The 20,784-nt window shown below is 40.6% G+C and overlaps 1 protein-coding gene across 12 annotated transcripts in view; it reads right to left on the bottom strand.

The window, feature by feature from the left end:
• DLG2 (discs large MAGUK scaffold protein 2) overlaps positions 1-20,784 on the bottom strand; it is a 1,465,131-nt gene that overhangs the window by 159,493 nt on the left and 1,284,854 nt on the right. Inside the window, exon 1 of one of the 12 annotated variants that reach the window (XM_045020597.1) lies at positions 16,177-16,366. The exons of the other annotated variants lie outside the window; for them this stretch is intronic. The gene's annotated coding sequence lies outside the window, so the exon portion shown is untranslated. Of the gene's footprint in view, positions 1-16,176; positions 16,367-20,784 lie in introns of those variants that run through there. 12 annotated transcript variants of the gene reach the window in all.

Below are 20,784 nucleotides of genomic sequence, written 5' to 3'. Positions count from 1 at the left end.
GAAGTCCCTGATAATTGTAGGTGCTCTGCACACAGAGGTGAAAGTAAGCCAGTACGCCCCGGTATGGTGTACTGGCAAGAGCCGGTACAGCGTACTGGACCAGCTTCCCCAGGCGGCAATTTAAAGGGCCTGGAGCTTGCATTAGTGGCAGCGGAGGTGGCTGGGATCCTGGGGATCCGGTAGCAATTTAAAGGACCCGGGGCCCCGCTGCAGTAGCGACGGCTGGGAGCCCCTGGCCCTTTAAATCTCCACCGGCTCTGGTGGCAACTTAAAGGGCCTGTGGCTCCGGCCACCGCTACTGCTCTGGGCCCTTTAAATCTCTGCTGGCTCTGGCAGAGGAGCTCGGGCGGTGATTTAAATAGCCCGGGACGCTGGCTGTCGCTACCACTCCGGGCCCTTTAAACTGCCACCAGAGCCCTGCTGCGGGAAGGGCCTGGGGCTCTAAGGGCCCCACTCCTTCCGGTTGAGGCCACGCCCCTTCTGGTTGAGGCCCCTTGCTCAGGACTCCAGCATACATGTAAGTCCTTTAAGTTACTTTCACCACTGTCAAGTACCAGAGGGGTAGCCGTGTTAGTCTGGATCTGTAAAAGCAGCAAAGAATCCTGTGGCACCTTATAGACTAACAGACGTATTGGAGCATGAGCTTTCGTGGGAGAATACCCACTTCGTCGGATGCATGAGGTGTGTATGAAGTGGGTATTCACCCACGAAAGCTTATGCTCCAATACGTCTGTTAGTCTATAAGGTGCCACATGACTCTTTGCTGCTTTCACCGCTGTCTGCACCTCTGAAAATTAGGCCCTATATCTCTAAGTAGTCACATATGCATATATTAGTAAGGTAGGAATTGACGTTTCATCTGAAATGATCTCCAGATCTACTTCTTTCAGATGGAAAGCAGGACACAAAGATAGTTGGGGGCATAAAGTCTTCACTTTCACCAAATCCTTTTGGCAGATCTGCCATCCCATCTGCAATGCAGATCTATCTGGAGATTTTGATACATGATTTAGTTGAAAGACATGTAAAAGTCCCATGTAGCCAGACAGCTGCCAGCTGGCTACAGATCTGATGAGGATCAAGACATAAATTGAAATCAGATGAAACATATTAAACTGCATTTAAATTGCACCAGCTATCACTGTTTCAAATAGTGGTACATGCCTAATAAACTTTTTCTTTGTTTTGCTTCTCTGCTTATCCTGGGCCAGATCATGCCATTTTTTGGAATCTGTCATTACAAACACTGAGGGTATCTGGATCCGAAATGCTGCACTTTCTGGTAGATGGCATAGTGCTGTCAGATTGTAACTTCAGTGCCAGGAGGTTACTCTTAGCATCTTACCCTTGAATTACTACAAATTTCAGTCAGGTGGTGCTGATCTAAAGGTAGAGTTTGGCTTGAATTTGTGATGACTCTGCTGGGGGGAGGGGAGACTGAAACAAATGGCTGCATAGGGCACTGGGGTGATTTCAGATCCTCTAGACTTTTACATTCTCCTTCACAATTTCACTATGAAGGGAAGCAACCACAGAGCCAGACAATGACACAGGAGACTTCAGGAACCCAAAGAGGAGTGACAGGCCATCTGCAGCCCAAGAGAAGCTTAAATTCAGGGAAGTTCTCAATTTAGAGAAGCTGAAAGAGGACAGTTGGGTCCTACCTAAACTTGAGTCAAGTTATTAGGCTCAAAGCAGCAGATTCTGGTCTGGGAGGAATCCCATAGCTTGTGCTGTGCAAGAGATCAGAATATATGATCACAGATGTCCCTTCTAGCCTTAAAAACATTTGAGAGTAACTTAAAGCAGTTGGACCTTGTTGGCTTGTAATTAAGGAAAATACAAACATTCTCTGAAGTTGGCTAGGGAAAAAAGAGACAGAGAAGTCTCTGGAGTAGGAAGGCTGCTAGGGACCCATTCACAAACTCACATGAGAACGGGGTACATAGCTGGTGAGTCAGGCCACTGCAAATAGTCCATATGTGCTTATTTGAGATTAACCAACCCACCAAACTAGAGCTGGCCTCTAGGTTCTGACATGTGGAGAGTTTGTTCTTGTTTTTGAGCCCTAAACAATAAATGTGAAAGCCTCTCAATAAAGGAAGGTTTCCTTTTCTTTTGAATAAGATTCTGCTTTGATTTGTGGCAGACAGGTTCCAGGCCCCAGACAAGGGAAGGAAACAATTTGCTCTCTCAGAGATAATATTGCTACATGCCAGAATTTCTAGGTCAACATGTATTCGATGTGTGTGTTGGCATATCTGCACAAAGAGAAGGGAGTCTTGGGCAAAAGATATGCGGTTTATGCTAAATCCTGCATAACAACAACAACAATAATAATACTTAGCAATATTTAATGCATTACATCTTCAAGGAGCCATGGAAACATTAATATCATCATAGAAGTGTAGTTCCTCATAAATATTTTGATTCCACATTTGGAATCTACAGAATAGGGTGTGGTTTGGTCAAAAGTGGGCATTTTTCATCAACACTTGAAGACCTTTACATGCTACGGATTGAAACTGGTGGTTCTGGAGCTTTTTTCTATAATTATACCCAGTTATTATTGTAATATACTAGGAAACATCTTTTTTGCTCTGCTACAAAGATGATAAACCACAGTGGCAAACTAATGCATATTTAACAACTTATGTCCTACACAATGGAGAGGTCATTAGAAAAAAATAAATAAAAGTATTACCATTTAGCTGAGCTAGCATCCCCTGGCTCACATTATTTCCACTGGTCACACTGCTGCAGAGCAACTGGGTAAAGCAATATAGGGTTTTAATATCTGGCTATATTTAATATCAAGTTTCTTCATTATAGTCCATTAGAACTATCATGACTAAGTAAGAGTGTCAGCATTTTCAGAACTTTAAAACATCCACATAAATTATTTAGTAAATGAACAGGTCAACTAGTTTGTATAACTGTTGGTCTTTAGCATCGGAGATGGTGGCTAATAGTCTACACATCATCTTTGAAACACCTGCACATTCTGGAACCCAGGTTTAAATCCCTCTACATCTTTCTAAGGTAAATAAAAGCTTAGTAAGTGAATCTTTTGGATAAGAGCTTAACAATCAAGACCTGTCTGCTCTACCTGGACATTAAAATGATCTTATGATACTTGGTGGGAGAACGGGGTTTTGCCCTGCACACAGTACAATGTACTGTGTGGCAGTTAACTTTCTGTCCTTCTACCATGTAAACTGGCTGCATTTCAACGTTTAGAAAGTTCTTTGGCAATTCACTCGGGCATCCTTTGTGATGAAAGGTGCCATATGAATGGTTAAACTCGGCACTGTTATTAAATTCAGGTACTATTCAGTTGGCATTTTGTCGAGACTCTCTTTTTTGTACTAATTATGTATTAAACAGAGAGAAAGTTAAACTACAACAAAGATATTTGGCGATTGATACTGCAAGGTGCAGGATACCTCAATGTCAATATAAGTAGGTAATTTTATGGCCCAATCACGATAGTATCTAGTTGTCAGTGGAAAATGAGGGCACCTAGCAACTTACATGATTCTAAGCATCGTACTTAAAAAAAAAGAAAAAAGAAAAAAGAAAAAAGAAAAGAAAAAAAATTCCAAGTATAACTAGTGAAAGGGTCTCCGAAAAATGGCTGATCTATTTATATTGCCTTTCACCATAAAGGATCCTCACAAGCTTAATGCAGTACATATATCATCTGTGGATTGCAAGGGTGTCAGTCTTTCAAACAACTGGTACAAAGGAAGCCATAGAACAGTGGCCGAGAACACTGAAAACACCTACTCTTACGGAAAGTGCCACTCAGTCTTAACATCCATAGAGATAAAACATAGTTTTGGCCTTTACAGAGTCATCTAAAAGACCTACAGATTCTTCAAAAGACTCACATTCAGTAAAGTGCATCACAGTCTATGTATCTCCCTTGGAATATGAAGGTCTGAGTCAATCCTTCCAGAATTTGAATCTGTGCTACAGAGCTGCTTCTAATCCCACTTACGTTGGCTTTGTAACTCCATTGACTTCAGCTGAGTTACTCTGCATTTACCCCACTGTAAATTAGAACAGAATTAAGCCATAGCTGTTTCAATCCCGATGCTTATACCTCCATGGATTTAATTGTGTGAAAAGTGGCTGGAAAAGGACACTTGAATTGTAGATTAAAATCAAAACTAACTGTGGCAGGTCAAAAATTTTCATTCAAAATGGAGAAAATGATCTTTTCATCAAAAAACAAATTTCCACCAGAAATATCTGTTTTTTCCGGGTTTTCCAAAATTTCCAAAATGTTTTACGTTTTTCCAAAAACTGAAATGAAATTAGCCAAAAACAAATATTTTAAAAATTACCCAAATTAAGATATTTTGGCCAAAACTTTTTGGTCAGAATTTTTCAATTTTCGGTTGTTGAAAACTGAAAAATTACCAGTTTTTGCCACAAAGTTTAAAGACATTTAGTGGAAGCAAAAACCTTTTTCCAATCAGCTGTACCTGTAACTCTATTTCCATCCAAGTTGCTTTGCTTAATTTTATGTTTATATTGGCCTCTCTCTTCTACAGGTGTTTCTACTAATGTTCTAAAAGTGTCATCAAGCAATAGAAAAAAATAAAGGTTTCATAGGCCTGGACCTGATATTGTTTCCATCATTGTCTTGGAAGTAAGTTAAGGCCCATTATGCTTTCTGCCTTTACACTGCACTTTTAAAATAACGTCTATATGCACAAAACATTAGGAAGTACATAAAGTAACATCACATTAGGGAGAGAGAGAGTTGAAATGAAAATGATAGCTTTATGATAGGTCCAGCAAACCACACCTAATAAGGTCTGATAGCCAGACATTTTTAGGTAAAACAAATAACTGTCTTGAAAATTTTGCTCCTGTATCTCAAAACTATATTAAAAACCCCTATGTTAAATACAGATAATGAAATCTGGGGTCAGATATTGTTGTGTAAGCTAGTTAACATGCCTTCTAATACTTTGTTATAAAAATCGTCTCTTGCCTCCTGCTTAAAACAAATGCCAACCAGGCCCAAGGCAGTAGATATGAAGGTTTACAAATGGTATGAACTAATTTGAAATTCCCTTTGTGCATCTCATCCGGAGCTAAAACCAGAATATAATTTATGATTGTCAGGTTAATCTTTGCATAACAAGCTGTACTCTCAGTTCATCATAATTTCCGCTAAGAAATGTGTAATAAAATAAGTGAATGCACAATCCACTTCAGTCCTCCCTCCCCAGCACCATCCCCACCAGCCCATTTACTCTGTCATTTTTTTCATTACTCCCATTCATTCTCCAGCATCAAAACATGATAAATAAAACAAAACTAGAATGGTGCCACAAATCTGAAAACACTCAGACATCAATATAAAGAAATGAAGTACAAAACTAAAGAAAAAATATAAATAATTTAGGTGTTTGTATGCAGAATATTCATGGTCAATTTAATCTTACATTAGCCAATATTTACTGATTGCCCTTAAAATATTCTAGTTACTCGTCAACCTTTTCTTTAAGAATCTCACCAAACTAGATGACCATAGTAACTCAAAACTTGCCATCCACTAAGTAGTGCTAGTACTTGAATTGAGACTCCAGTAGAATAAAACCAAAGGGGCCTAGAGACATATTTATATTCCTTTTAGCAGTCCTGAACAATTGGTGAAGTTCAAAAATGCATCTAGCACATATTGATAAAAAATGTTGAAAGGGTTCAAAAGAGAGCTACAAGAATGATTATAGTGACAGACTTAAGAAGCTAAAGGTATTTAGCTTAACAAAGAGAAGGGTCAGAGGTGAGCTTATCTGAGTTTATATGTACCTACATGGGAAGAAGATAATCTGATGGTAGAGGACTCTTTAATCTACTAGACAAAGGCTGAAGCTAGACAAATTCAGACTGGAAATAAAACCACAAATTTTTAACAGTGAAGGTAATTAACTATTGGAACGAGTGACTTAGCATGTGGTGGATTCAACTCAGAATAAATCATAATGATATCTTCTGGCCTTAAAAATCTACAAATAGCATATCTAAGATAGTGAAGTAGGACTTCAGATACAAAAATTTCTATCCGCTCACTCTCCTTTATTTTTATTTAATGTCTCTTCCAATGGTGGCCAAAATGCATTGCTAATTTGTACCTGTTCTTAACACCACACAAGTTTTGCATGTGTGGATTTCTCATCTCAAACACTGCCTTGTGTTATATGGACCAATGTTGTCAGACTTGCTCAGGTACCGTATGTGATCTGTCAACTCTCTTGTTATTTGCAGTTTACAAATGAAAGAAAAAGAAAGAAGGCAAGAAAGGCTACCTCTGATATCCAATCTCAACAACCTCTAATTTTGCATGTTTGCAAGTTATTAATAATGTTAGTTTGCATTTCTGCAGCATTTTCCATATGAAGATCTCCAAGAGCCTGGGCACTCTGAAGTCCCTTATGTTATTTGCTCTTGGTAATATTTATCAGTGATCAGAGAGGAGATAAGGGAGGAAGGATGGCCCTTGTGATCATGGATAAGTCACTTATTCTCTCTGTGCTGAAGTTCCCCATCTGTAAAATGGGGAGAATACTTGCTTAATAATAGTATTGTAAGTAAACACAACCAGAATAAAAATAAAATGTAAACAAGAGGTTAAATGTCAACCCATCCTGTGAGCCGATACTGTTTATATTTACATGATAATGAATAATTACAAGATTATTATCAAGATTACATCGATAATCTTCTTAAAATAGTTTGAAATGTCATTTATTGGAAGAAAAATAGGATTTTTTTTGTTATGTAATATCTTTTGTTATGTTATGAACTCCAGGCTAATGCTAATTGGAAAGATTTGCATCTCGGTATTTCTAGTTGCTCTGTGTAGTTTTGATACCTCTTGTACACAGTACTGAACATAGTGGAAACACTTCTGAGAGCAGCAATTTACTTAAAATGGAGAAATAAATAACTATGGAAGAAAAAATACAATACAACTGATTACAGTCTGCATGCCTAATGCATGCTTTCATGGCAGTGTTTCGGCATGTAGCTGCACAAAACCCACTTCAATCAGTTCCTTATTATTTCATAATTATAAAGGTTATTACCACAACAGAAAAAAGGGGATAATAGCAGGTTCTTAAATTAGCATTTGTTCAACCTCAGACTTTGGTGCATTAATTGCTTTCTTAAAAACCCTAGCACAAATGGCATTGTATATCAAGCTTGCCTTTTTAATGTTGTCCAACCGCAGTCTTTCAAATAAGAACCATTTTCATCTGAAGTACCATAGTGAATTAGAAGAGACAAACCATGCACTATTCTGTCAGTATGCGGCTCCTTCGAATTCAACATACTGTCCAATGTGATCCAGAGATGAAGTGTACTTTCAGGGTTTTAAAACTGTCGTCAACCCACATTACACTCCTGACTCATTAAAATTATAGGACAGTTTCAACCATATTTAAAAAATGGTCTGGGGATGAAACCTGAAGGGCTTTAAATTAAACCAGTTTAAGCTTTGAAGGACTGGGTGGCAATAATCACGTTAAAAATGATGATCCCATTACATTATCCACAAAATACAAAATAAGAGCTGGATGCAGATATGCTACTGAAGTCACCAACTGATCACTTAAAATCTACTTTGGATAGAACTCAATGCACTCTCAGTGAATCAATGAATACATCCAATTCAAATACAGGGAGATACCAGTACTTGTTATATATTGCTAAGTCATGTGGCATGTGTTTTGCACTATAGAAATGTGAGATGCCAGACAGGAGGGAAAGGGGTACATCTCGAAACAGATGTTCTCAACCTTTCTTTATAGCTATACGGGAGGGAGGGTCCCAAAACCTTTTTCTCTTGTAACATGGTGCGATATTTAAAACTGCTAATCTAGAGTTATGTTCTGCAGCTTTGTATGCAAGTTCTACACAGGGTTGCCAACTTTCTACTCACACAAAACCAAACACCCTTGCCCTACTTCGCCCCTCACCCGAAGCCCTGCCACTGCCCCACCCCTTCTCTGAGGCCCCACCCCAGTTCACTCCATCCCCCCCTCTGTCGTTCGCTCTCCCCACCCTCACTCATTTGCTCATTTTCACCGGGCTGGCTCAGGGGTTGGGGGGCTGGAGGGAGTGCAGGCTCTGGGATGGGGCCCAGGACGAGGGGTTTGGGATGCAGGAGGGTGCTCAGGGCTGGGATCGAGGGGTTCAGAGAGCAGGAGGGGATCAGGGCTGAAGCAGGGGGTTGGGGCACAGGAGGGGGTCAGGGGTGCAGGCTCTGGGCGGCACTTACATCAAGCAGCTCCTGGAAGCAGCAGCAGCAGCAGCAGCATGTCCCCCCTCTCCAGCTCCTACGTGGTGGCAGGGCCAAGCAGCTCTGTGCGCTGCCCCATCTGCAGGCCCTGCCCCCACAGCTCCCATTAGCTGCAGTTCCTGGTCAATAGGAGCTGCAGAGCGGGTGCTTGGGGAGAGGGCAGCGCACAGAGCCCCCTGGCTGTCCCTATTCTAGGAGCCAGCGGGGACATGCCACTGCTTCCAGGAGCCACGCGGAGCCTGCCTTAGCCCCACTGTGCCGCTGACCGGACTTTTAACAGCCTGGTCAGCAGTACTTACCGAAGCTGCCAGGGTCCTTTTTTGACTGGGCATTCTGTTTGAAAACCGGACCCCTGGCAACCCTAGTTCTACAGGAGATTTATGTGACAATCAGGGTTCAGACCCCCAACAGGGAAAACAGAGGGTCTGAACCCCTCAAAAGAAGCAACTGAATCAACTGATTGTATACAATATCACTGTACTAGAACCGTATTGAGTAATGTTTCTTATGAAAGCAGGTGACACACTGGTGTCTAATATCATTGTGAAATGTAGGTATTAACACTATATGAGGAATTATGGATACTAATTGGCATTATGGTTTAAAGACTGTGACCAAACGAAGGGGAGAAACAGGCTCTCTCCCAAACAGAAGGGAAGGCAGCTGTCCACTTGTGTCCAATTACATTAAGCAGTGTAGAATCAAAGCAATGGAAGCCCTATTTACATATGAATTGGCAGGGAGGTGGGAAGTCCACAGGAAGGGAAGAACAGCAAGAAGCCTTCCTGCCCTCATGACATGGTCAATTAACTCTGCGGTAATATAGGGGGAACAAAAAGACACTGGAGTTATCCATCATTTGGAGGATTAAAAGGGCCAAAGCTCTTGAAATCACAGAAAGTTGGCTCCTTTAACCAAGGCGGTTGAAGTCTTTGGGAACTAAGTTTAGAGGGGCAAACCGGCTAAGGCAAAGATTGTAACTCGCTAAAATTAAGTTTTAGTCATGTTAAATAAACCTCTTTTACTATAAACCAATTCAGTGCTTTGATTGAAATAAGAGTGTTGGTCAAACCCCAGTTAAATTAATGGGCTGCAGTGTATTGCCCCTTTAAAGGAGCAACACTCTGCATGTTCCAGGAAAGGGCTGAACTCTGCAGGGAGACCTCTCTGGGGAACTCGGGAATCGGGGTTCACTGTTGTTACCTGCAAGACAAGGGCTGGACTGGCAGGGTCCTGAAGAGTTTTCCGGCAGTGCAGACAAGCTGGTGTGTCAGCTTAGCAGTAGCAAAACTCTCTCCTGCTGAGGCTGAACGGTAATGCAGTAACTCACACTGCTGGGAATCCCAGCAGACTGTCACCAGGCAGACAGTTCTGAGGGAATTTGGGACTGGCAGGGTATTGGGGTCACTCAGCAAAAAGTAACTGGGCAGTGGAAGCCAGGCTGTGACCTACGAGCTTGTATGCAGGCAGTTGGTGTCAGGTCTATGAGTCATAGCAACACAGCATTGAAGGCACCCAGAGTTGCAGGGCAGATGGTGACACAACTCTTCACTGGTCCGGGTTGAACACCTGACATGTTTAATCTCCCAAATGATGTACAAGTCAAATATTTTTCTGCTCCCCTTACATACACTCAAAATTCACGGACCCTGTCACAAGAGGCATCCAATCAGTTGATTCAGTTGCTTGTTCTTCGGGGTTCAGACCCCTGTTTTGCCTATGGGATGTCTGGACCCTGATTGTCACAATCTAGGCCCAATATTTGTTAGTATGGCTCAGAGTTTTGGGGTCCTCTTGGATGATCCCCTGCTGGTCTTGGATTCCCAGGTGACACATTGGCACATAATCCTCTTTTTCGTGTACAACTTATGTGGAGGCTGTGTCCATTCTCTGTTGATGCAGACCCAGCTGTAGGAGCTACAGCTCTGTAACTTCAACTGTAGATGACCGCAGTGTGCTCACTAAGGGGCTTCAGCTAGTGCAAAACGCAGAAACTTACGTTTTGAGAGGGACAGGACACTGTACTCTGTGCTCAGAATTTGCTACCTATCTACTTCTGGGTATAATTCATATTTCTGGTTACCTACAATGCCTCAGGTATAGTGTGGAATCCAGATAATTTCTTTCCCTGTATCTCGCTGCAGAAGCCACAATCCACTGGCTAGTTCTGCCTGCTGGTTTCTGGGACCGAAGTGTCAAGAGCCAGTGGGAGGGGCCGTCTCTGTGGAATGCACTCTTCTGATTTTAAACATTCTCAGGCCACGTTTAAGACATATCTGCTTGATAGGGGTTTAACCCACTTCCAGCAACAAGGTTTGTGTATGGATTTTTTTGGGGGGTGGTGGTGGAAGAAAAAAAAAGTACTTGAAAGTTAGGATTTTCATTATTATTTATTCATTATTATTACCAGTGTAAATCATCCAGATGCCAAAACTGCATACACCATTACAAAGTCAATCAATCACGCTTATAACTAGATTAAATTTAACATCCTGAAGATTTATTTCATTTAGTACTGAATTTCCCAGTGCACTTCTAACCTGCAATCTGGTTTGGTGTTTGTGCAGGCTGCATCTCTCTTGGCAGGTTTTGGTCTTTGCCTCTGTTGTGCACCCAATAGAATGTGTAGCCCAATATAGAAGATGATATCATGTTTATAAGTGTAACATTTTACTGACTCCCTGTCCTATTTGTCAAATCTATTCCTTCCAAGTGGCAAGAAAAAACACAGCAAAAGAGGTATGCAGTAGTTCTAAAAATAAATTCAGACCTATCAGCAGTTGTATTAATAAGGTTTTTCTTATTTATTGGCAGATCATAATCTTTTACTGTTAAATTTCCCCCTTCGCACTGCATAAAAATTTACTTCGGCTACGATCCCTGAAACAGGGTAGCTGGTTCATTAAATGAAACTGGGCTCAGTTTTCCTGTTCCAGTCCAGGCACTCCCAGCTGGACCAATTAAGAGAACAGGACAGCACCTGGGGACCACAGCTGCCAACTTTCACGCGGTAAATAAGCACCCTGACTTTCACAATAAGCCAAAAATCAAACTAATCCCATTTCAAAACAAGGCCAAAACAAGCCAATCCCTAAGAACCCCAACACTCTATGTGACTAGATCCCCCAACCATGCAGTCTGGGACTGTGCACCCCGACTCTCTCCTCCCCTTACCCCTGCCTGCCCCTTGCCCTTGCTTGCCCCCCCTTGCCCCTGCAAGCAACAAGCTACAAGCCAAACCAACAACAAGCTAAGAGCCAAAAACCAGCCAACAAGCAACTCACAAGCCCGTTAAGCCAAAAACAAGCCCAATTTCTACATTTTTTTTTTTGCGGGTTTGGTGTGTCTGCTGGGGACCTAAAAGATCCACCAGGAGCCAGACAGGAGAAGGGCAGGAGAAGATAGCTGCTAGAGAGAGAAGTTGGTTCGTGGGAGAAGGCTGAAGATAGGAAATCAGCAAGAGGGGTTAACGGTCTGGAGTCCCCAAGCCACAGACCCAAGGCTGGAGGGCTGAAGGCAGGAGGAGCAGCAAAGGGAGATGCCTGCTGACAACTCCAGGGACAGAGAGTGGACCGAGAGGTACTGCAAGAGGAATGGGAGGAGTGAGGGATGCTCCCCTGGCAAAGATGCTCTCAGCACAGAGGATGTGGGAGTTCCTGTTGAGAAGAGCAGGGTTGCACCCCGGAAGGAAAGGTCACTGTCCTAGCAGACAGACAGGAGGAGAGATCAAGAGTCCAGATGTAGCAGAAGACATCGGAATATTACTTGCACTGGGGTGATAGGGACTATGCTTTGGGACTTTTACACTACGTTTTGTGAATAAACTGTGTTGATGGTGTGATAAATAAAGGGGAGGGGGGGATAGCTCCCTTTGACGGACACCCAACCAGCCAGTTAGCTGTAAAATCCCTCTTGGTAAAATCCCTCTTGGTAGCTGTTCTTTACTTGCTTTACCTGTAAAGAGTTAAAAAGTCCCCCAGGTAAAGGAAAAAAAAGTGGGCACCCGACCAAAAGAGCCAATGGGAAGGTAGAACTTTTTTAAATTGGGAAAGAAACTTTCCCTTTGTCTGTTGTTCTCTGGGCTGCAGAGACACGGGCAGTAATGCTGTAACCAGCTTTTAAGCCAGATATGATTATAGATTATCAAATCATATCTCGACCCTACTTATCTGGAGCCTCAGATATGTAAGTAAAATTAGGGAATGTCTAAAAAGATGTGATTAGGGTTATTTCTTTTATTTTCTTTATTTTGGCTTGTGGATCTCCTCTGTGCTAACCTCAGATGCTTTTGTTTGCTTGTAACCTTTAGCTGAACCCCCAAGAAAGATATTTTGGGTGCTTAATTTTTGTAATTGTTTCTTTTAAGATCTAGCAACAAGCCTAAGTTCCAGATGTATTTTCTTTCTTTTTGTTTTTAATAAAATGTATCTTTTTTTAAGAACAGGATTGGATTTTTGGTGTCCTAAGAGTTTTGTGCGTGTTGTTTGATTAGCTGGTAGCCACAGCTAATTTCCTTTGTTTTCTTTCTCAGCTCTTTCTGGGGGGAAAAGGAGGGCAAGGGGTGAAATGGCTTGAGGGTACCCCACAGGGAGAAATTCCCAAGTGCTCCTTCCAGGGTTCAAAGGGGTTTTTTTTTGCATTTAGGTGGTGGCAGCATTTACCAAGCCAAGGTCAGAGAAAAGCTGTAACCTTGGGAGTTTAATACAAGCCTGGAGTGGCCAGTATTAATTTTTAAAATCCTTGCATTCCACACTTCTGCACTCGGAGTGACATAGTGGGGATTCAGCCTTGACAGATGGACTGGAGGATAAGCTTCCAAGAAGTTACTGGAGACTCAAAAAGAAAACTGAGACGAGGGGCCACTTGCAGGGCTGCCCCAAGGCCACCGAGGGTGCCTGGAAGAAGGCCAGGTGTTTACAATCCTAATAAAAGAGACCATGTTTTGCCTATATTTATAACCAATTTTTTGTCCTGAAATATCACTCACTGAGGAGGAAACAAATTTATTTAGATTATTATGGCTGAATGGTTCTGTTGTATACATGCCATAATATATAATACTGAAAAAGAATTTGGATAATGCTGTAAAACATAACCCATCACAACACACAATTTCTAGTTATTAGTACGAGCATTCAATAAGATGCAAGTCAAGAATGACATACCCTTTTCAATACTTTGCAGCAAAGTATTCCATATTAAAGTATGAAACTCAGCTCAACTGTACACATGGAGCCAACTAACCATTTATTTTAAAGTAAGTGTGTGTGTGTGTGTGTTTGCGCATGCACAAATATATGTATGGGTTTGTATGTACATACAAACACACAGACACACACACCAGTCTCAAGCTCTACTCACCTCTGCCCTACATTAAAAAAGCACAATCACAAATAAAACCTCATCAGATGTCCTCAACTCAAACCAAACAATAACCAAACTAAGATTAACGCTTACCAGGCCCCTCCAAAAGTCTGGTTAAACAGATGGGTCTTGCAGCAAGCCCAGAAGGTCAACAGATCCGGGGTATTTCAAAGGGTGATAAATAAATCCCAAAGTTAAAGGCCCCTAAAAAGAATGTCCTGTCAGCAGTCCCCTCTCTTTTACACTTAGAATAACTCAAACTCAGAGGCCTTTGTTGATCTCAACTCCAGCAGCTGGGCAAAGATGCACACTTCTTGTGTAGACAGGTGGTCCCAGGACATTTAGGGATTTATAAATCAAACCCTCAACTTTAAATTCCACCCAGAAACCAACAGGCAGCCAGCACAGATCCTGTAATGGTGATGTCTTGCTCCCACTGATACACACCTCTTAAATACGGACTTCTGCCTTCTATGACAGCTTCAGTTCCCAGATTGGTTTAAGATATAGCCCTCCAGTAGCCCAGTGTTGAAGTCACAAAGGCATGGGTTATGGTAGCAAGGTCCCTATCCAAATGAAACAAATGCACTCCCCTGGTCCCAGAGGATTGAAAAAAGCTTTCCTAGTCATCACTGCTATCTAAACCTCTAACAGAAGCTGGAGACTCCAGCAACACAGTCTGACTAAACACTGGTCCACAATATTCAGCTCCACTTATAATTACTTCCACCTCGTATGGTTTTGTCTGATTTTCCCACCTTTGCATCTCAAATTACAGTACATATAGCTTTATAGTTAGTATTCTCATTGCTGAGATGATACTATGGTGATGGATGCAATATAGTGATCTAGACAGATGGATCTGATATCAGACTCCTAGAAGTATGAGAACTTACAACTCAAGAAAATGCATTTTGATATCACAAGAATCCCTGCCAATCAATGAGAATGCTCAAATGGACCCAAATATTCATAAAACAAGCACAGAATTATATAGAAATATAGTCGTTTATAGCAGAATTTGAAAAGTTCTCTAGTTTGTCAGACTTCTCAGGAATGATCTTTCTGACAATATTTAAAGGATACCCAGTACTGTAAATGAACAACTGCAAACATCTGTTACATAGCAAATCACTGACAAAAGCCTTTTTGTATAAAAGCCTTTCTTTCCATACAAAAAGGGGTGCTAAACCCGAGGCACTTTATCAAAGAAAACAATATCATTCCCCCACCCTGGGTGATCAGCATATAATTGTTGGAGTAGATAATTTCTCCAAGTGGGAGATAGTAATACATGTTTAAATCTCTACACAGTAAACAGTTTGAACAGATAAAAGATGACAGCTCTCAAAAAGACCAAGTCTCTCAGGTTGCCGATAATAAAAGCAATAAGACAACAGGTGCTGTTCTGCCAAGTCCCCTTAATATTTTGAGAAAACAAGATTGTTTCTCCTACTGAGAGAAAGAGAAAGACAGAGACTAAAGAGAGAGAGACTACTGTTGCCTATAATAATTCTGCTATATGAACAGGGAAAAGTAAAATTGCCATTAATGACCAGCAGTTGTGGTGAGAGGTATATCGATACAGCAAAGCAATGTGAGGTCTTACTTTTGGTAAACTGTGCTTTTCAGTTCTTTCCTGATTAAAATAAAAATGTCCATCCCTAGTTTACTGATCTTTAATGGTTATAGGAGGGATGATGTGAATAAATATTAAAGGATCTGGCTTTACAAAATATAAGGGTCAATATGAAACAACGCAATAATTAAAGCAAAGGATTTTAAGCTAGTGAAATATTCACAAGGTAATGAATAATTTACTGGAAATATACCTTAAGCTTTTTCTGTACGGCTACTGTAATACAATGCTTTAGCAGTTTGCTTTCAAAGTATGCTTTTGCATCTCTGATATATTTCAGCACTGTTGTTATGCAAGATGGGGAATCATTCATTTTAACATGATCCTGAGCATATTATCACAAAACAGAGAGGCTACCATTTCACTGATTACCAATTAATTATCTCTACAGTATAAATCATTTGCAGCCCCTTGCTGCATACAAAAGATTTATGGCTGAATCTGAAATTACACATGTACTAGAGTCTCTGAAAAAGCATTAGTAAATGCTTCTCATTTTAGCATAAATTTTTCCCCTCCTGCTACAAAAGGTACAGCACTTGTTCTTTTTAACTGCTAATAAAAGCTTGTTCATAGCCTCTTTGAACTCACAACACTGACAAAAACAGAAAGAAGGAAACTTTAGCTATGAACAATTACTCACAGCATTATATTAAATAATTCATTGTTGCATTTTTCTTTTCATCTCAGACTGTGCCACTAGACTAAACAATTGAAATTACTGTAACCCCCACCTGAAAACCACATAGGACTACTTCTGAAAGCAAAACACATATTAAAACTACTACGCAGTTTTACCGAGTTTATCTAATAACTGGGTTAGCTCAGCTGAAGCCACATCACTCACCGAAGACAGAATTTGCTTGAACAAAAGCAGAGAGACCAGGCACCAAATGCAGCTTCTCAAGATTCTTAATGCAAGATTCTCCTGTCTGCTGTTCAGTTCACACTTGCCTTTATAACTAAGCAAACCAACAACATTCAATTGCTGAATGAATTATAAAACAGTAGCTCCCAGACTCTCATATTTTACATCACAGGGGGTGGTCATCCAGCACACACACTGCCTGTGTACATATATTGTTATAACTCATCCTGATAAACACATCAGTGCTGGCAGAAATGACAGTAATTGGTGCTCAGGATGTACAAGCACAAACCAATAGAATACACTCCCTCCCTCAGCTCTATGCAACATCTCCACCTGTCAATCTTCGCACCTTGTTAAGGTGGAATCATCAGCCACAGTTCAGGGTTGGCATGTGGTTTCAAAATTTGGAGGAAAATCTGATAATTTATGCAAATACTTTAATAACCTAACATTCCTTAAAACAATCTGCACGGTTTAATATTAAATGTATCTCTAATAATTGACAGGCATACTTTTCTAGCTCCTTTTTTAAAAAACCCCCAAAAACTTTGTGTTCTTTTCTTAAAGATACAGTTCCTTTACTATGACTGATAAACCCAACATCCATAGCTTCTATTAGCATGAATGACAATTACATATCTAGACTCCCTTGATATTCAGGGGAGAACAGACTTCAAAATATCAGCCCACATAGACTCAAAATTAACAATAACTTAATTATTGGGTGGTACTATGTGTAAATTTCAGACAGTTCTTATAAAATATTAGTAAACTTTATTAATAGCCTTCACATTTTGACAGTAAATATTTACAATGTTCTCAGCTATTCTGTCTTAACTGTCTTCTGTTCCGAAGAGTCTTTGCATTAATTTTTTAAAAATAAATAGACAAACAAAACTTGAGAAATACTAATAAACTAAACAATACCAGACAGGACTAAGTATAGCAAAAAACGAATACGTTGTTAATCATTGTATATGGTACAAATTAACATTTATAGTTAACTGTTATCAAGAAAAATGGGTTATGATATTGATAATACCCAGTAAGCAACTAGTCACTTACGTTTTAGGTATGAAAAGTCCTTATTGATGGGAGAGGAGAAAAATTGATTAGCTGTTTGTTAGAGAGAGGTACATGGGGAAAGGACTATTTAATCTATTTTTGAGATCTTTATGGTTCTTTAGATCTTAGTATTCAAAAAAAATCCAGTTATGAGACATAGGGCAATTAACATTTGTTTGGGTGCTTCCTTAACGTGTATGTGAGATTTAAAAGTTTAACACCGTTAACCATTTACTGTAGACCCTGATCTTGCATTGAGAACTGACACCATGGACCCCTGCACCTTTAGCCCATTTATTTCAGCAGGGTCCATATAGGCCTAGAGGTCTCTGTTATTGGATCCCAAGGCAGGATTGGGGCCTTAACTTTTAAATTGACAATATTGTCACCATTTTAGCTGAATTACAGATTATTTGGATGTATTACACATTTGAACCAAACACTGGCTTTCTATACCCATATTCATGCTAAAGCTATTTATGGGAGTGGTGAGTATGTGCCAATGAATTTTAACGAGGATGAATTTCTATTTCTGCTTTCCACAGGTGGTGATGCCCATCAGGGCATGTAGGGACCAGGATGACTCATTGGAAATCTGATCCAGATTGTTTCATATATTGTAGAACTGCTCCAACATTTGGCGCCAGGCTGAGCGGTTCTGGTTTCAAAGGTAAGCAAAATAGCTAGTGCACAGTTCCTTGTATGGTTGAGTGACAGTGATAAGACTTAACCATACAAATTAAGATGCATCAGATAGTTTTGGTCATCATTGGGATGTTATTCCATGAACAACTGGGCTATGGAATGTAAATGCACTCTGTGGGTGGCAACTCGAACCAGAAACCCATTCCTTCCTCTCGCCATCTGTAACAACTAATGTGTGACATGCAGTGGGAACGTGGCATCTCATTTCATGCATAGTGAAATCAAGCACCTCTATATTTATTCCTTCTCTCCCCTCCACAGCTGCCTATTCCCCTCTCTTCATTTGCTGCTCCTCAGCCTCTTCAGTCTGGCAGGGATAATCCACTCCATGCCAGAGCCACAGGCATATTTCTCCATAAAGTACTGGCTGTTACAATAAAGACTTCCCTGCAGAGAAAGCTGTGCATCACTGGATGGGGGAGATGAAGGAGAAGGATACTTCAGCAGTGCAGCAGCTTTTCTTTCTGTCCCAGAAGGAGACAGACAACTGAACATCAATACCTGAATTCCCCAATGGTACTAAACAGTGGATCCTCCAGTATGGGCAGAAGAAGATTCTAAATGACAATCACTGGCTTTATGACAAGGCAGTTGGGGGATCTGTGCCATTGGATTTAGACTCATGGAGCTACATTCTACTCTACTGATCAACATATTTAACTTGCAAATTACGGTGGTTCTTTGTGCAGCAGCCCAGTGGGTTCCTTGCTTTGTAATTCACCAAACACAATGGTCATTTATCAGTATGCCCCTATAACCTATTTATGTGTTTCCTATGTGTCTTGTTTTGACCATCCAATTCTGATCAAGCTTCCTAATCATTTCACCAGACCAAATACAGACCATTATAGTAACTGTGCATGGAGTTATAGAAGTTATAGGAGTTATGTTTGGTTGAAAGAACAGAACCCAGTTACCCAACCATAACTGGTTGGGTAACTTAGGGGGGAAGGATAGCTCAGCAGTTTGAGCATTGGCCTGCTAAACCCAGGTTTGTGAGTTCAATCTTTGAGGGGGACACTTAGGGATCTGGGGCAAAAATTGGTCCTGCTAGTGAAGGCACAGGGCTGGACTCGATGACCTTTCAAGGTCCCTTCCAGTTCTAGGAGATTGGTATATCTCCAAATATTACCTTTACCCCAAAGACCCAAACATTCTCTCTCTATTAAAATATTTTATTGACCAATATGGCTCTTACTATCACAAAATAGCTATAGTATTTTAATACAATGAACCAGACCTCTATTCAGTGTACCATGTAACTGCATTTCAAGGCCACAATGTAGGTGGAATGCACAGTGTAAAGATTGTGGTGTAACATACTTTCCCTTCAATGGGGGATATGTCACATGCCAAGAAATGCTGAAACCCCACCCCTTAAAGGCAATTTCTATTGCATTATGCTGACTTGCCCTATCTTTCTACTGAGGTATTGCTATAGCCTGCATTGCCACAGTGTCTAAGAGAATGATACTCTGTAAAAGATGAGCAAAATGAAGGCTAATATTTTGTCATTCACAAAGACTTTCTTGATCAATTACCTGCATTGATTTCGGAATCCAGAGTTCCCAAGGCAGTGTCACAATACACATTTTGTTTCGGAATGTTAGATTGCACATTCAAACACTCTGGCTTTGCTGAAAGATGTGTGAAAACCATGTGTGGCTGCCAGGCCGTGTTCTATTGGCTGTACATCTGAGGAGGCTCAGGAGTGTAACTTATTTCTTCAAAATTACTTTTAACATACAAACTCTAAATTGGCTCCAAAGCTGCCTTCTTCAGAATGCAGATTAGGAATGGCTTAATAATGAAAAAGAGAAAGAAGAAATTCCCAGTTGTTTCCAAGGCAGGACCTTTTGCAGATTATGTGCCATTATAAACATTAAAGACAAGCAGATTATAATGACTATTTGGCTGCAAATGATGGCTGCAAATGAGGATGCTCTTAAGTGCATTCATGCATCATCAGAGGAAGAATCCAGGGTATTCTGCTCAAACAATGTAAGTTTTTACCATATCAGCTGAAGGAGAAATTCATCCATTACTTGAGATACATTGATTTCATCCAACAAAAGATCACATATCAACTAGTATAGTAGATACTTCAGTTAGGCAAAGCTTGCTCTCAAGTGTCTGGAGATTACAGGAGTCCAAATAAAACAAATGGGTACCAACTGAAATGATTTCCAGGCCATCCAGGATGGCATGGATAGGTGCTACACCTCATACCTTTGCTGCCATCGAGTTCAGTTGTAAGTAGGACTAGAATATATATTTTTTTCAGTACAGAAATATTGGCCTCTGCCCCTGGAGCTAAGTTATCTTACAAGGGTTCATGATACATATTTGTACATTAAGAAAAAAAATCATACAACTGAAGAAGAAATCCCCACTCACACTTAACAGTTAAGTTCCTTACTTCTTCAAGTGATATGGCAACAAACTTCAAACTGGTAAAAGGAAATACATTTTCCACACCATAAACCTGAGGAACTCATTGCCACAAGATATGATTGAGGCCAAGGGTTTAGCAGGATTCTGAAATGGATTGGACATTCATATGGATAACAAGAATCTGCAGAGAATTACAGTTACAATAGTAAAGATTAAATTAAGAACGTAAGAACGGCCATACTGGGTCAGACCAAAGGTCCATCTAGCCCAGTATCCTGTCTTCTGACAATAGCCAATGGCAGGTGCCCTAGAGGGAATGAACAGGTGTCATGAATAGTTAGTAAAGGGTTAAAGCATAGTACCTGGTGGGCATCTGACCTGAGGACCAATCAGGGAAGAGAATTTGAAACTCCTAGGAGG

The sequence above is a fragment of the Mauremys mutica genome, chromosome 1 (assembly GCF_020497125.1).
Source record: "Mauremys mutica isolate MM-2020 ecotype Southern chromosome 1, ASM2049712v1, whole genome shotgun sequence".
NCBI classification, from domain to species: Eukaryota; Metazoa; Chordata; order Testudines; family Geoemydidae; genus Mauremys; species Mauremys mutica.
The sequence above is the reverse complement of the archived record's forward strand: the minus strand, read 5'-3'. Positions and strand labels throughout refer to the sequence as shown.